At 39.6% G+C, this 16,896-nt stretch overlaps 1 non-coding gene across 1 annotated transcript; it reads right to left on the reverse strand.

Moving 5' to 3' along the window:
- Nucleotides 1-12,247: 12,247 nt before the first annotated feature.
- On the reverse strand, nucleotides 12,248-12,354 carry LOC130468272 (small nucleolar RNA R71). Its single transcript, XR_008928681.1, has one exon. It is a non-coding gene; the product is annotated as a small nucleolar RNA R71 (small nucleolar RNA).
- Nucleotides 12,355-16,896: the final 4,542 nt, after the last annotated feature.

The raw sequence follows: 16,896 nt of genomic DNA on the forward strand, positions 1-16,896 counted from the left end.
CTCCGTTCCTCACTCCAATCTGACCTGTCTCAGTGTTATTGAAGATGATGCATTATTGTGGCATAAAAGACTTGGTCATGCTAGTTTCTCTCTAATGAACAAGTTAAATTCAAAAAATTTAGTCACAGGTCTTCCAAATACCAAGTTAGCAAAAATATCAGTATGTGACGCCTGTATCAAAGGAAAACAAGTGAGAACCTCTTTCAAGTCAAAGGGAATGATCAGTACAACAAGACCACTGGAGCTGATCCACATGGACTTATGTGGACCAATGAGAACTCAAAGCAGAAGTGGAAAAAGATATGTGCTTGTAATTGTAGATGATTTCTCAAGATACACATGGGTAATCTTCCTAACCAGCAAGGAAGAAACATTTGAAGAATTCATGGCATTTGCCTCTAGAGTCCAACGACAAAGCAATCACAAACTGGTCCACATCAGATCAGATCATGGTACTGAATTCCAAAATAAAAAATTTGATGACCTATGCAAAGAATCAGGAATAAGTCATAACTTCTCTGCACCTAGAACCCCTCAACAGAATGGTGTGGTAGAAAGAAAGAATCGAACTCTTGAAGATATGACAAGAACAATGCTGATTGCTAGTGGACTTCCAAAAAGTTTCTGGGCCGAAGCTCTAAACACAGCATGCTATGTACTAAATCGAGTGCTGGTTAGAGCAATCAAAAACAAAACCCCATATGAATTATATAGAGGAAGAAAACCCTCCATAACTCATCTCCGAATCTTTGGATGCAAGTGTTTCGTCCACAACAATGGAAAAGACCAACTGGGAAAATTTGATGCACGAAGTGATGAAGCTATATTCTTGGGATACGCTTCGAACAGCAAAGCATATCGAGTATTCAACAAAAGGACCATGTGCATGGAAGAAAGCATACATATTATATTTGATGAAACTGACTCCCAAAACTCTGTTGCAGGTATAGCTCCTGAAGGAAATTTCGAACTAGGACTCACAAGAAAAACTGAAGACGAGGAAGTAAAGAGGACTTCTCAAATAGAAGAACAGACACAGGTTGTTGAAACACCAGAAGGAGGAACAGTTGAAGTAGAACAAACGCAAAAAGAGGATCATACAGAACAAAATGCTCAAACAGAACAGCGTGCAGAAGAAGCCTCTACACCATTCCAACCCAGACCTTGGAAACATCAAAGCTCACATCCTCTTGACCAAATAATTAGTGATCTTGGACGAGGAACAACAACGAGATCACAACTTAAAAACTTTTGTGCTTTTTATGCTTATTTGTCAATGATTGAACCAAAAAATTATAAAGAAGCACTAACTGACTCTGATTGGATCATAGCCATGCAGGAAGAACTCAATGAATTCGAAAGAAACAAGGTATGACATCTTGAGCCCACACCTTTAGCCAACAGAGTAATAGGTCTAAAGTGGGTATTCAGAAACAAACAAGATGAGCATGCAACCATCACTAGGAACAAAGCCAGATTGGTGGTTAAAGGATACAATCAGCAAGAAGGGATAGATTTTGAAGAGACATGCGCTCCAGTTGCAAGAATGGAAGCAATACGTATACTTATAGCGTTCGCCTCATACATGGGATTCAAACTCTATCAAATGGATGTAAAATGTGCGTTCCTAAACGGACATCTGAAGGAAGAAGTCTACGTGGAACAACCACCAGGGTTTGAAGATCCAGAATATCCCTCACATGTATATAAACTGGACAAAGCACTATATGGATTAAAACAAGCTCCAAGAGCATGGTATGAACGACTTTTTCACTTCCTACTAGACAATAAATTCAATCGAGGTAAGGTTGATAGAACCCTGTTCCTTAAGTCAAGAAATACAGATATACTAATAGTTCAAATTTATGTTGATGATATTATATTCGGTGCTACTAACGAAGATCTTTGCAAGGAATTCTCTGACCTAATGCAGCAAGAATTTCAAATGAGCATGATGGGAGAACTTAACTTCTTCCTAGGTCTTCAAATCAAACAAACGGAACAAGGCATCATGATACATCAACAGAAATACATAAAGGACCTCATCAAGAAATATGGAATGGAGTCGGCTAAAAGCAACCACACACCAATTGGAACAACTACAAGACTAGATGAGGATCAAGAAGGTAAGAGTGTTGATCAAACAAGATACAGAGGTATGATAGGCTCTTTACTTTATCTTACAGCAAGCAGACCAGACATTGCATTTAGTGTAGGTGTCTGTGCCCGCTTCCAATCTAATCCAAAGGAATCCCATCTCACAACAGTCAAAAGAATTCTAAGATACCTAAAAGGAACAGATGACTTATGTCTATGGTACCCTAACTATGATCACTTTGATCTCAAAGGATATACAGATGCTGACTATGCAGGTGATTTAGTGAACAGAAAGAGTACATCGGGGACGGTGCAGTTCCTAGGAGCATGTGCAGTCTCCTGGGCTTCCAAGAAACAAAACACCGTGGCATTATCCACAACAGAAGCTGAATATGTAGCTGCAGCTTCATGTTGTTCCAAAATGCTGTGGATCAAGCAACAACTTAGAGACTTTGGTATGAAATTAAAATGCGTTCCTATCATGTGTGACAACACCAGTGCTATCTGCATATCAAAAGATCCAGTCCATCACTCAAGAGTCAAACACATTCACATTCGTCATCACTTTCTAAAAGACTATGTGGAAAAGGAACTGGTCAAACTTGAATTCTGTCCCACAGAAGATCAGATAGCTGACATCTTGACCAAACCGCTTAACAGGGACAGACACGACAAGCTAAGGTTAGAACTTGGTATGATACGAATACAATGATTACTGTTGCCCTCACTTACTTTCTAACTTCACTGGATATCAAAAAAAAAAAAAAATAAATAAATAAATAAATAAAAAAAAAAAAATTATTATTTATATTTTAGTTACGTTTTTTTTCTTCTTGTTTTTATTTAAAACCTTCTCTTCATGAATGGACTAACCATCATACTCAGATTGCAAAATCCAGCTGTGTGCATTACCACAGCCACGTCTGCACACTATTAAGGTAATCGCACTTGTTTCCAATACATGCTTTCAATTCGAGGTCTAAGTGGGAAAACTAAAAATGAATGGAAAGCATTTAATTTGATTCGGTGAATCTTACGAACACGGTGCATGCATTACTATTCATTTTTGTTCACTCAAACACGCTTCCCACAAATCAATTCCCAACAAAACCTTTTCAGCTCCCAAATCATTCTCCCTATAAACTTCGCCGATTATTCGCCAAACCCCAGAATTTAAAATTCAAAAACCCTCTCTCTCTCTCATTATCCACTCGTCACCCACCTCTCCTATAAATAATCATGACTCTCTACAAACTTCAATTCCCAAACCCTAGAAACTCTTCCTCTCCTTCGGAACCGATAATCACAATTATCCCTCTCCAAACAGTATACCCAGAATCCATGGCTCCAAAGCAACCCACACCAAAACCATCGGCCGCCAAGTCCACCGCCAAGCTGACCACAAAAAGGAAACTCGTTCTACATAAGGAGGTAGCTGCACCAACTCAGGGGGAACCAAACCTTCCAATGGAGAAAAAGGTAAAACTTGAATCCTCAAAATTTCATTATTTTCCCCCCGATCGCATGCTCCCTGGGTTGAGTATTGATTTTGGTTGGTGTCGTGAAGTTGGTTTTGTTGAGTTACTAGAATCTATTGAGTCACAGGGGTGGACATATCTGTTTGAGGTGTGCTCAAAAGCTTGCATGTACCCTGAGGCTATGGGAGAATTCTGTTCAAATTTTTCAAACAAAGGGGGGGTTTGTCAGTCGGAGGTAAATGGGAAGTCATTTAGTTTTGATGCTGAAAAATTGGGGAATTGGTTCAAGGTTCCTGTGCTGGGTGAGGAGGTTTTCCATAAGGGGAAAGGTCCAATTGAATTGGGGGGTGCTAACATGGAAGACGTCTACTCTTATTTTGGGGGACAGGGCAAACACCCAAAAGCCCTAAATCAATCTCTTCTCACTCCCTTTCAGAAAGTCTTATTCAATGTGGTACGTCGAGGACTTGTTCCGCATCACGATAAACGAGCCCTAGCCAGTCGTTTAGACCTCAGTTACATCTTTCTTCTTGAGTCTCAACGCCAAATCAACTTTCCCATGGTCTTCATTGCTCACCTAACCCACAGCATTTCTCAAAACAACATGATTGGATACGGCTCCCTCTTGACCTTTATCATGCGCAAAGTGGGGGTTGATCTCACAAAATATACATCTGAACCACATACTCCAGCCCACATTCTAAACAAAGCCTGTCTACATGGTGTAAGTCTGAGTGTTGTTGATGGGGTTGTCTGCGTTGGGAAGCTGTTGGTTGGAGATACAGCCCACCAGGAGGAGGATGATTTAGAAGGGGTAGAAGAAGAGCTTGATGAGGGAGATGAACTGTCAGATGCGGAAGAGGAGGCACCATTTCCTTGCCAGGAGACAGAGGGTCAGACAGAGGGTGTTCCTGTTGACCTATGTCCAAAGGAAACAAGTCCAATCAAAGCCACCTCCTCTCCCAAGAACATTCCAACCACATCATCTTATCAGCCTATCCGTCGCAGTAGCCGTCTAGCCAGCTCTTCCAAAGGAATTCCTCCGGTCTACAGGGTTGAGGATTCAGATTCAGACAAAGATGGTGAAACCCAATCTGCTGCTCCCTCACCAGACGGTTCAGTGCAGCTCTTGATGGCTAAAGTGGATCAACTGCAGCTGGACAATGTGGTTCTGTTGTCAGCTGTTACTTCTTTGCAGGAGCTCATTCACAAGATGCAGCAGGACCAGGCAGAGTTCTTCAATGACATGACAGAACGTCTTGCTGACATGATCATAGAGGAGGTGGCAAATGATGATAATGCTGCTCCTGGATCACCCCATGCCTGACCTGCTTCTTATGCTACCTTAACCCACCCCATATATTTTGCTCTCTGATAAACAGTTTCTTTCTTTTGGTCCTTTGAACAATTTTTTTTGGATATTTTGGATGCGCCAAGTTTATGACTAATGCTCATTAGTGCGCTTTTCCTACGTTCTGATAGTTGACCCACATTGACTTGTAAAATTGGTTGTTTGTATTGTGCTCTTTGTTGCGTTTTCCTTGTTTTGCTTGCAGGGGTGCGGTCAAACTCGTTGACCGACTTGAGCTGCATGATGACACTCTGCTTGGAAGGGTAATATAATTCACATATGTTCTTTCCTCTTCGTCGAGAAATCGTTTTTCCTAGCCCCTTTTTGATAATTCCAAAGGGGGAAGATATTAAGAGGGGCAACATGTGAAAACTGTTGGTGTCTATACATAGGTTCGACACCTCAGTAACTCTTCTGTACCTGGCTAAGATCTTGGTACTCGACTGTCAGGTTACATGTTCCATTCCTCAGTCATTCTTATATATTTTTTAAATGTTATTAATCTGTAAGGTTGTCATCATCAAAAAGGGGGAAATTGTTGATTCCTGAGTTTTGATGATGACAAGCTTACACTCTACTAATTGTCGAATTAAGGATTGACAGGAGCAAGTCACTATAAGCTAGGACAAGTACGCAACAAGACAAGAAGTGAAGCAGCATGAAGATTAAGTCCAACCTCGTGGAGAATACAAGTCTAAAGAGTATGGACGAATTAAATCATGGGCCGAAAAGAATGAAGCCCAGCAAGTCAATTAGGGTCCAGAAAGGTATAAGATCAGTAGAAGCAAATATTGCTTAGTATGGGAACAAAGTATTTCAAAGAGTCCTAATTAAATCCCGAATCTAAAGAAAATCGGTTTTTGTTTTTCAAAAGATAAACATCAAAGATTAAACCTGATTTTACTATTCTACTTAAAGATATACTCTTAAAGGTTTTTAAGTTGATTTGCAACTCTCAGATTAATAACGCGTCTTTAGAAACTGTTTGCGAAAAACTATCTTTCGAAAAGAGTCCTAACTAGTGTAGGATTAGAATCTAGGGTAAAAGCCTGGATTCTTATAAATAGACCTTAAGATCTTTACGAAACTTTCATCAGACTTATTTACATCAACCGGAAGCTTTCAGGTATCACCCTAAAAGTTTTAATCTTTAAAAGAAGTCTGTTCCTGTTCCCATATAAGAGCAGTATTTGTTACGTGGTCTTGTATCTAGTATTTAGTGTTAAGTTTAATATTCTTTGATTTCAGTTAAGTGTTGAGTTTTTGTATGATAAGCCTGAGTCAGGCTTACTTGAGCAAGAGAGAAGATCTCATAAGAGATCGGTGAGGAGAAGCAGTTGAGGGACTGTTTCTGTAAGGGAAGGAACAACGAGGGGTTGTTCCTGGTCATCTGTAGTCAGAGGCGACTAACAGATTGTGGCCCGAGTAGATTAGGCTTGTAAAGAAACTGAGTTGTTTTGCCTAATTAGTGAATGTGTTTAAGTCCCCAAAAGGGGCCGTGGTTTTTTCCTCTCTATTGGGCCTAGAGAGTTTTCCACGCTAAATCTCGCTTGCATATTTTATTGTTTCTGTTCCTAGTAGTTTAATTTTTGTAAAACCATAAAATATCAATTCACCCCCCCTCTTGAGGATCTCTGTAAAACTAACAGTATGGATCTTTTCGAATTTGGTCTTAAAATTCACGATTTAGCTGTTTAAGTTATTAAGTGATTATAATTGAATATTTTTTTGTGTGGTTTTTAGAGCTAAATTAGGGTTCTATTAGGGAATTAGGTTAATTGGGGAATTTGTTTGATTTTTATTCATGCATGTATTTTTTTGATTCAATGGTTTATTTTGGATGAAAATCTATAATCTGTAATTATTTGTGGAGGGAGTCGGAGTAGATTGTTCATCATGATTTTTAGATAATTAAGATTGATCAATACAACTAATTTAGATTCAAGTTTGTTTCAAAGGGTGTATAAAGATGCAAAGTCAATTAGTCATTACATTCATTTTTGTTGTTGAGTTCCCATGTTTAGCGTTTCTCCAGCTTGTACTTTTTCCCCATCAGTGTGTCTCTAAATAGTTTATAACAGGGGTCTGCAAATTGTCTTGGAACTTCCCATATTAATCCCCGAGCTCCCTGTACTTTCTCCTTGTAAATTTCCGATATTAGCCCGTGCTTTGCGTTTTAAGCGCATCACAGTTATTGGGGCAGGCTGAATCTGCCTCTGGTTTGAACGGAGTATTGCAGAAGTTCAACTACTCTTTGAGTCTACATAGAAAATGAAACATGAAAAATTACTTGAAAATAATGCTAAACAAACGATTGTCTGATCCAGGCAGAAATAATAGTGTACCTGTAATTGGTTTGTGATTTAATGGTCACAGACTCACATGCTCAATGCGTTGCTTAGTAAATATTCAGTTATTTTGCTGCAGTTCTGTTTATTTCTTTTGTTGTCTTGATCAGTTGGTTGTTTGATGATGATGTTGAGTTACAATTTGCTGTACTCTAGTCTTTACTACTGCTATAGTGATTTTGGTGTTTTTGACGATTGGAGTTGGTTGCTTTCTTTTTTAGTTGGTATTGTTGAGCTGCAGGTAACCTTATTGCCTTTTGTACCTCCTGATCTCACTATCAAATACCATGCCAACAACATGTACAAACCCATAGATACATAAGTTGCACGAGCTTAGCTTGATTTTGATAATTTAGAGGAGATGGGGACTGGCCTAGGCTATGTAACTTAGAGTCTTCCATCCCCTGGTGTAAATGTATTAAGACATAAAATTTATGCAATTCAACCTAATATTTTCTGTTGTTTGTTGGTCCACTGGTGGATGCCAGTTTGAACTTTCCATGTCTTAAGCAAGTAAACCAAAGGACACATTCTTGACAGGATATGTATTGACTTAAATCCAAAAAAGGCATGAAATGAGTACAACAAACTAATAGCCAACTATTCTGATCTGGTTTTCTTTTTAGTTATGCTCTGATCTGCTGCTTGCTATTCAGTTCTATTATGCTGCTTGATGTTCAGTTCAGTTCTGATCTGCTTTACTGTTCAGTTCTGTTCTGATTTACTTTGCTGTTCACTTTCGTTTTGATCTTCTTTGTTGTTCAGTTCTGTTCTGATTTACTTTGCTGTTCACTTTCGTTTTGATCTTCTTTGTTGTTCAGTTCTGTTCTGATCTTCTTTGTTTTTCAGTTTTAGGTGATTAATAGGCTAGTGACACAATGTTCATCAGTAATTAGGTATTTATAGGTTAGAAAAAATCAACTTGATCTCCTAAATGATAATTTACTATGATTCTTGTCGAGTTTGGGTTTACAGCTTGACACTATGGCACCGACTTATTCTTGTTATGTTTTTCTCACTTGTTACATTTAATGTTGCCATCTATGTACTTTAAGCTTTTGTGTGCCACAAATCCATCCATTGTTTCTGTGAAGGTTGCAAAATAGATTCCGCGCGTCTCATGGCATCATTGTCCCTCCTCAATTGGTCAAGGTGGTTCAGTCCCATTAATGTTAACCTGGCTTCTATTATACAAAAAGATGTTTCACTCGAGTGTTTTCCTAGAGGCTAGCCTAGTTTTCTCTCGTGACAATTTGAGAAAATAATTTTGGTCACCATTGTATTTTCTTGTATTGTACTCGCATGTTGACATGTTCTACCATGCCAACCATGGTCCATGTATTCGTTGTTTCACCATGACACCATGCTATTCTCTTGTAGCAGTTGATTCAGTCTGGTTCTTTAGCTTTAAGTTGAACTCGATGGTTCTGGTTCTTTAGCTTTTGTGTCTGATCTAGTTCTTAAGCTTTTGTGTGCCTATGCTATTCTTCTGTGCCTAGTCTGGTTATGGTTTAAGTATTTATTCTGTGGCACACACATATCCAATAAGTACTTAGCCTTTAGAGACTTGTTGTCATTAGTTAGAAGTATTAGATTGGTTGTGTTTAGCCTTTCGAGACTCGTTGTTCAGTTCAGTTCTGATCTGTGTTGCTGCTCAGTTCAGTTCTAATCTTCTTTGCCGCTCAGTTCTGTTCTAATCGGTTGCTTGTTCAGTTCGGTGCTGATCTTCTTTGCCGTTCAGTTCTGTTCTGATCGGTTGCTTGTTCAGTTCAGTTCTAATCTTCTTTGCCATTCAGTTCTGTTCTGGTCGGTTGCTTGTTCAATTCCGTTTTGATCTGCTATGTATGTTAAATAATATGCTTCAAGTAGTGGATAGTACTATGTGTTTCCAGTTTTTCCTAATTATGATGCTTTATTATAGCTAAGAGAGTAAGTGGGTGTTGGTTATTACTTAGTAAAAGTAGTGGGTTTTATTACATGTGTTAGTGGCTGTTTGATGTACTTTTGTGTTTACTATCCCCAACAAGGTGAATTATATAATAGCTTAGTGATGGAAGATTCGGGTCATAGTTTAGCTAACAATAGCTTATATGGCGATGTCACCTTTATAGCTTAGTGAATACAAAATATTGCTATGAACTTATGATATACCTTGCATTGCCCTAGACTAATTTACACAGATTAAAGTGGGAGCTTTAATGAAAAAACATATACATAATGAAAATAAAATAAAGGAACTAAAATAAAAAAAAAGTATATATAGTAAGAAGATTTGAACTCATGGCAGGTGATTAATTGAATAGGAACGAAACCAACAGATCCAGGGAACATTATTAATTAAGTTGCGGTTGGTGTAGTTAAATATGATACAAATTGGAGGAAAAGGTCTCAAACCCAAGACTTGTGCGTAGCGACACCTTATACCTTAACTACCAACTAGCTTAACCAAGTAATTAATGATATTATTGGAACAAATTAAATCTAATAAATCTTAAAACATAGAGGAAAATTAATGAATAAAGGTTATTCCTTGTGGACTCGAACCGAAACCCAAACCAGGGTGTAACAACGCCTTATAAAATAACTGTCAACCATCTTGGCCAAGTAAATAATGATATTCTTTGGAACAAATAAAATGTAATAAATCCTAAAATTGTGCGTTCTATTGGGTAGTAACGGTTTCATACGCATACTACAGGCCAAAAAAGAATACAGTCATCATTAGACCAACTCAGGTTTAATTTTCTAACAGGATAAAACTAACAGTTGGTATGGTTTGATGGACAGGTGATTTGTGTGTTTTATATAGAGTTTTTACCCCCGTCCCTTAGTACTTTGTGATCTCAAATGAGCTATTCGGAGCGATTTTTAGTACTAATGTGCTCCTTGTAGTGTGTTTGTAGTTCCAGGTTCATCATTGTAGGAATTAGCATATTTTTGTGCATTTCCTACTCATTTGAATCAATACAAGAGATTATGTACTTTCAAGAGCACAAACATTAAGTTTGAAGAGTTTTGAAGCAAAGCGAATAACGAAGGAAGTACAAAAATGACTATAGTCCACTATTTTACGCATAACTCAAGTTCTACAACTCTAAATGATGTAATTCGAATTGGGTTGGATTCTAGACTTCAATATCTTTCCAACAAGTGGTCACTCTCCTAATTCCAACGAATAACGAAGGAGATATGACGTTTTGAAGATAGAGGATCGTGCAGTTTCAACACGCGCCCGATCGGGCGGGCTTCGCCCTATCCGGATCGGGCGGTCATTCTGGGCGCTGTTCTGGGCATTTTGCAACCGCCTGATCGGGCGGAATTTTGCCCGATCGGGCCGACTATCGAGCACATCGCCCGATCGGGCGAAGCGTCGCCCGATCGGGCGACGCCAACCTCCAGCGTATTTCGCGAGTTTTTATTTCCGATTTTGGGCTCTATTTTGGGCAAACTATAAATACTAGCCCCTTATATTTTTAGTGACATCTATTATTCTAGTTTTCAATACTTAGTTTATTTCTAGTTTTCTCTCCAATTATTCAAATTTTTAGTTTTTAATTTCAAGTAAAGATCCAAGCTTTATTATTTTATTTGTTCTTCAATTCGGTATTATTTCCTTCCTTAATTTATTTTGTTGCTTTAATCATGTTTTCCATTATGCTAATTGTTTTGTTATTTATTATCATGAGTGAGTAGTTTAATTTCTAGGGTTTAGGGGATCCATGAATGCATGATTGGGATTATATGTGGACTTGATTATTGATTGATTGATTATAATTTCTATAGCTTATTACTATTGCTCGTCAATTCTGTTCGGCCGGACTATTTTGATTTGAATTTGATTAACCTTGGATTATGCGCCGAGAGGTATAAATCTGATGTTTTTGGTCTATGGCTATTAGATAGGAATTTTTTCTAGTACGTAGCGAGAGCCCGCTAGTTGTTCTATCCTAAGGAATTCATAAGATTCGAGAGATGCATGTTTTCCTAGTTATGATTGTTAATTGATTGTCATTGTTCGTTGTCCAATCCCGGTCTGCATTTATGGTGAACCGCTGCCCTAGATTCCTTTAATATTTGTTATTTTCCGATTTGATTATTTTCTTTAGTTTAATACACAACCCAATCCAAACTCTTGTTACCTGTAGTCTAGATTAGTAATTTAATAGTAGAAAGAACGCCTGTTTCCCTGTGGATACGATCCCTGCTTCCCTTGCTATATATTTAGTTGGTGAACGTTAGGTTTATCTTTGATAGGAGTACGATTTAGCCTGTCAAATTTTGGTGTCGTTGCCGGGGACACGGTTTTATTTTCTGTTATTAATTGTTTTTCTAGATTATTGTTTGTTACTTCTCAAGGGACTCCCGTTCCTTGAGACCGGATCTCACGACTGTTTTCTAGTTTTTGCTTGTTTATGCCCAGGACTGTCCATACCAGCGATCTGACTTCGTTCGATCCTGAACCTGAACGGACCTTTCGTAGAAGGCGTAGATTCGTTGAACAGTTGAGAGACTATTCTGACTCTGAATCCGACTATCTGATTAGCAATCTATTCCATACAGATTCAGAGATGGGTGACCAAGCACCACCACCACCACCCCCACTTGTGCCAAGGCTTACAGACTACTCTAAACCAAGTCTGTCTATGCTCCCCAAGGCAATCATGCCTTCCATTGCGGTCGAGAATTTCAAGATCGAAACCCAGCTGATAAACATAATCGAGAGACACCAATTCGGTGGGGAAAAGGGTGAAGATCCTAATCTCCATATTCAGTCTTTCATTCAGTATTGTGCCACCATTATGAAGAAGAATTTAACACCGGAGCAGACTATGGAGATACTCTTTCCATTTTCATTGAGTGGGAAGGCAAAGCTATGGATTAATAGTCTCAACCGCGCAACTATGAAAATCACCGATTGGAATTCTTTGGCCCTTGCATTCTATGTTAAATATTTCCCACCTGAGAAGACAGCTCGTCTAAGGGGACAGATATTAGGTATCTCTCAACAAGCAGATGAGAGTTTGTTCGAGGTTTGGGAAAGATTCAAGGACTTGCAAAGAGAGTGCCCACACCATGGTTTGGAGGACTGGTTCCTGGTTCAGCAGTTCTATAATGGTCTGGGTAATGAGTCTAGGTGTCTTTTGGATTCAGCTGCTAGTGGGAGATTTATGCAACTGGAGGTGCCTAGAGCTTTAGAGGTGATTGAGGAGATACCCATCCATAGTTCCCAATATGGGAATCCTAGAGGTTTTGCCGATCGTGGTGTTAAGCATGAGATGAACTCTATTGAACAGCTTACTGCTCAGCTAACTTCCCTACATCACAAGCTGGATAATATGAAAAACGCATCTTCCCAAGCCACCCAACAAGCTAGTGTCGCCGCAATGAGTGCTCAGTTGGCCAATGTCTGTAATAGTTGTGGGATGCAAGGTCATTATGCACCGGAATGTAGCAGCTCTATTGAACAATGCAATGCATTCCAGGCCTACAAGCAGAACAATCCGTACTCCAACTCATACAATGAGGGGTATAAAAACAAACCCCTATTATCATATAGGAGTACTAATGTTCAGAACCCCCACCAGATTCAACACCCCCCACGACCACAACAACCTTACCAACCACCACCACAGCAACCCTACCAACCGCGGAGTAACTACAACCCGCAGCCTAGTGGACCACCTGGTTTTCCTCCACAACCTCAACCCACACAACCTGATCCCATGCTTGTAGAGATGAGGAATATGATGTTGGAATTGCAGAAATCTCTGAGCGAAAAGGATGCCAAAAACGATGCCCTCACTGCTCATAACAAGATCATGGATAAACAGTTGGCACAAATGGCTACTACTCTCGTAGAGAGACCCAAGGGTCAACTCCCTTCACAGCCTGTGACTAGAGAGTCTGTAAATGCTGTCACTTTGTGGAGTGGATATGAGTATGATGGGCCACCTATGACTATAGATGAAGGGGTTGAAGTATCTGTAAGTGGTGCTGTGCTAAGAGAAAGTGAGAAGGTGGTCAAAGAGAAGGAAGCTGACACAAGGGTTGAGAAGAAAGTTGAGATACAAGTTCCACCTATCAAACTTCCCTTCCCTCATCGTCAGCTAAAGAACAACCTAGACAAGCAGTTGGGTAAGTTCTTAGAAGTGGTAAAGAATCTGCAGGTAACGGTCCCTTTCACTGAATTAATTACTCAAGTACCTGCATATGCTAAATACATGAAAGACATCTTGACTAGGAAGAGAGCATTTAGTCAGATGGAGACTGTTGCATTTACTGAAGAGTGCAGTGCCTTACTACAAAATAAGTCTCCACCCAAGTTGAAGGACCCCGGGAGTTTCTCTATCCCGTGTAATATTGGCAACCTTTTTATTGACAAAGCCTTATGTGATTTAGGTGCCAGTGTTAGTGTCATGCCCTTGTCTGTCTGTACTAAATTGAACATGGGTGATTTAAAAGTTACCAACATAACTCTGCAAATGGCCGATCGATCTGTAAAATACCCCCTAGGTGTTCTAGAAGATGTGCCTGTTAGAGTAGGTAAATTTTTTATCCCTGTTGATTTTGTTGTGTTGGACATGGAAGAAGACAGGAAAATCCCTATTATTTTAGGTCGACCTTTCCTACACACTGCGGGGGCAATCATAGATGTCAAGAATGGCAAGCTGACCTTAAATGTGGGGGATGACAAGGTTACTTTCAATTTAACCCATGTTGCTAAGAGCCCTATGGTAGAGGAGTCATGTTTTGGAGTCAATGTTTCTAATGATTATTTTAATACTAAATTGACTCATACTAACTCCAACAATCCTTCAGAAAAAGAGCATGTTTCAAATTGTTTTGCAGGTGGAGGTAATCGGAGTATGAACTCTTCGGCATGGGTTCGAAGGGAAGCACGATTTGATGATGCTGAGACCCGAAAGGCCGAAAGTTTGGTGAACGGTGGGCATCGCATTCATGATCGGGGTCGTGGTCTGTCACCCCCCGCGCCACATAGCTCATCCAAGGCAATTGATTTGACACCAGATGGCACCATCTTTGGTGCCCCCATTCGATGAGTTGTCGTGGCTCTCATCCCCTTCCTTTCGTTGTCTGTGCATAAACTGAGATTGTGTAATGGGGACGTTACACCAATCTAATAGGGGATGAGTACTTAACTATCCATTTATTTCTTTCCATAGTGTACTTGATGCTTTCGTTTTGTGTGTTTTAGTATAATTTTTGATCAAGTGTGTGATTCAGTGTAGTCCTTGGTATTGGAGAGGCGAGATGAGTGTATTTTACGGTTTTGGTGTTTAATGTTATGCAGGTCTAAGGCCCCAAGCTCGAAAAAGTTGAATCAAAGCCAAACGGAGCAGCTTGCATTTCGCCCGACCCGGATCGGGCGGAGAGCGCCCGATCCGGCGCGTGTCGATACAAAAAAAATTTGGGAAATCGCCCGACCGGGCGAAAGTGGCCCGATCGACACAAAAGGCGAGTGAAATGCCCGATCGGGCGAAATTCCGCCCGATCGGGCGGTTGATGATGACGTCGTAGAAAGGTCAAGGAAGGATTCTGGGCTGAGAAAAGTCAATAAAACAAGGCATTGCATTTCGCCCGATCCGGATCGGGCGAGGTGCGCCCGATCGGGCGCGCACAGATTCAACGAAAAGGTTTGAAATTCGCATGATCGAGCGATCTGCTGCCCGATCGGGCGATCTGCACCCCTATTGGGCGATCTGCAGCCCGATCGGGCGATTTGCGAATCAGCGACAAATAAGCCACGGGTTGCTCACTTTCCTCATGATACCCCTTGAGCCAATGAGGACATTGTCTGATTTAGCTTGGGGGGGTGTTTCACTCACTTGTACATATTAGGTATGTTTTTCCTTTTATTTTTGCATTTACTTATTTTTGTGTGTTTAATGTTTTCTAGAGTAGTTTATTGCTTTGAAAAAAAAATACAAAAATACGTTCCGATGAATACAATATCATGCTTCCCTGTGCCCCTTGAACGAAAATTGTTTTGATTCTTGGTATTTGATGATGGGAAATGTAGATGTGTTAGCCATGATTTGATATTCGATTGCTTTGATGCCTTAACATGAGTCAACTCCGACTAACTATTTGTGGACTTGGTGCTTGACTAGTTGATTTGGTTATGATGTGTGATAACTTCCTGGTGTGTCATTGATTTTGAGTATTGATTTGCAACTATTAGTAGTGTTTTATGACTCATATACATGCACATTGTGGAGGACGAAGGCATTTTTCTATTTAGGTAGCCTTCAGATGAAATTAGATACATTTGTCCCCTCCTTTTCTACCCATGTTGTTGCTTGTGCCCTTTTATTCGGTGACTAGCCATATTACAAGCCCATGAAAAACCCCGTTGGTTACTAGTCCCAAGCCTAGCTTGGGGGAGCTAATAGTAGTGAGGTGAGGGAGTTGTAGTGTGCTACATTTTGAGCACAAAGTGGGTATTGAAAATGGAGTTCGTCTTATCATGTTTGTTGTTGAAAATGAGTTGAAAATGAAAAGAGATGAAAGAACAAAACAAATGTGAAGGTTGCTAAAAAAAGAAAGAAAAAAAAAGAGATTGAAAAATAAAAGAAAGAGAAAAATCTATTACTCTCATAAAAAGTTCAAAGTGTTGTTACAATCAAATTCTGCAAATTCATAACCTTATGAGTGATTGGTTAGAATTGTGAAAAAAGGCAAGAAAGTATGGTGTTGGCTATTTGTTGTTTTGTCATGTGTTGAGTGGGAGATTATGGTCATTGTGTTGATTGATCACGGTTGTTTTTAGGATTTATGCTCCCCAAAGCCAAGGCTTTAAAGCTCACATTATACCCAAATTTATCGCACCCTTATCTAAGCCTAACATTACAAGCTTTGAAGACCTTCCGACCTTTGTGCATAGAGTCGTACTTATGTGAAAATAGTTGTTTATCAATGCAAGTTATGACATGACACATTTCAAGTCGACTACTAGGTTGAGTGTATGTTTTTCTAGACACACGAGTGTTGTGAGTTTGGGAGGGCATTGTTCACTTATATGTTGGGAGGAGAGCGAACGGGTACATCTTTTACCCGCCACATAAATGAGTGATGAGTGTGTGAGCACTAGGCTTGAATTCCATTGTGCACTTGTGGTTCGCTTTGCGTGACGATTGTTAGGGAGGATTTGTGGTTGGGTGAATTTGATTGGTTGACATTGATGCATGCTCGTTAGATTTTGCCTTGAATTATATTTTTCATTTTGAAATATGGTGGGGGTGAAGTTGGTCTTGTATTCATCGATGATTTTCTTGCTTAGGGACAAGCAAGGATCTAGCTTGGGGGAGTTTGATTTGTGTGTTTTATATAGAGTTTTTACCCCCGTCCCTTAGTACTTTGTGATCTCAAATGAGCTCTTCGGAGCGATTTTTAGTACTAATGTGCTCCTTGTAGTGTGTTTGTAGTTCCAGGTTCATCATTGTAGGAATTAGCATAGATTATGTACTTTCAAGAGCACAAACATTAAGTTTGAAGAGTTTTGAAGCAAAGCGAATAACGAAGGAAGTACAAAAATGACTATAGTCCACTATTTTAAGCATAACTCAAGTTCTACAACTCCAAATGATGTAATTCCAATAGG

This window comes from Spinacia oleracea, chromosome 2, assembly GCF_020520425.1.
Source record: "Spinacia oleracea cultivar Varoflay chromosome 2, BTI_SOV_V1, whole genome shotgun sequence".
In the NCBI taxonomy this organism is placed as follows: Eukaryota; Viridiplantae; Streptophyta; class Magnoliopsida; order Caryophyllales; family Amaranthaceae; genus Spinacia; species Spinacia oleracea.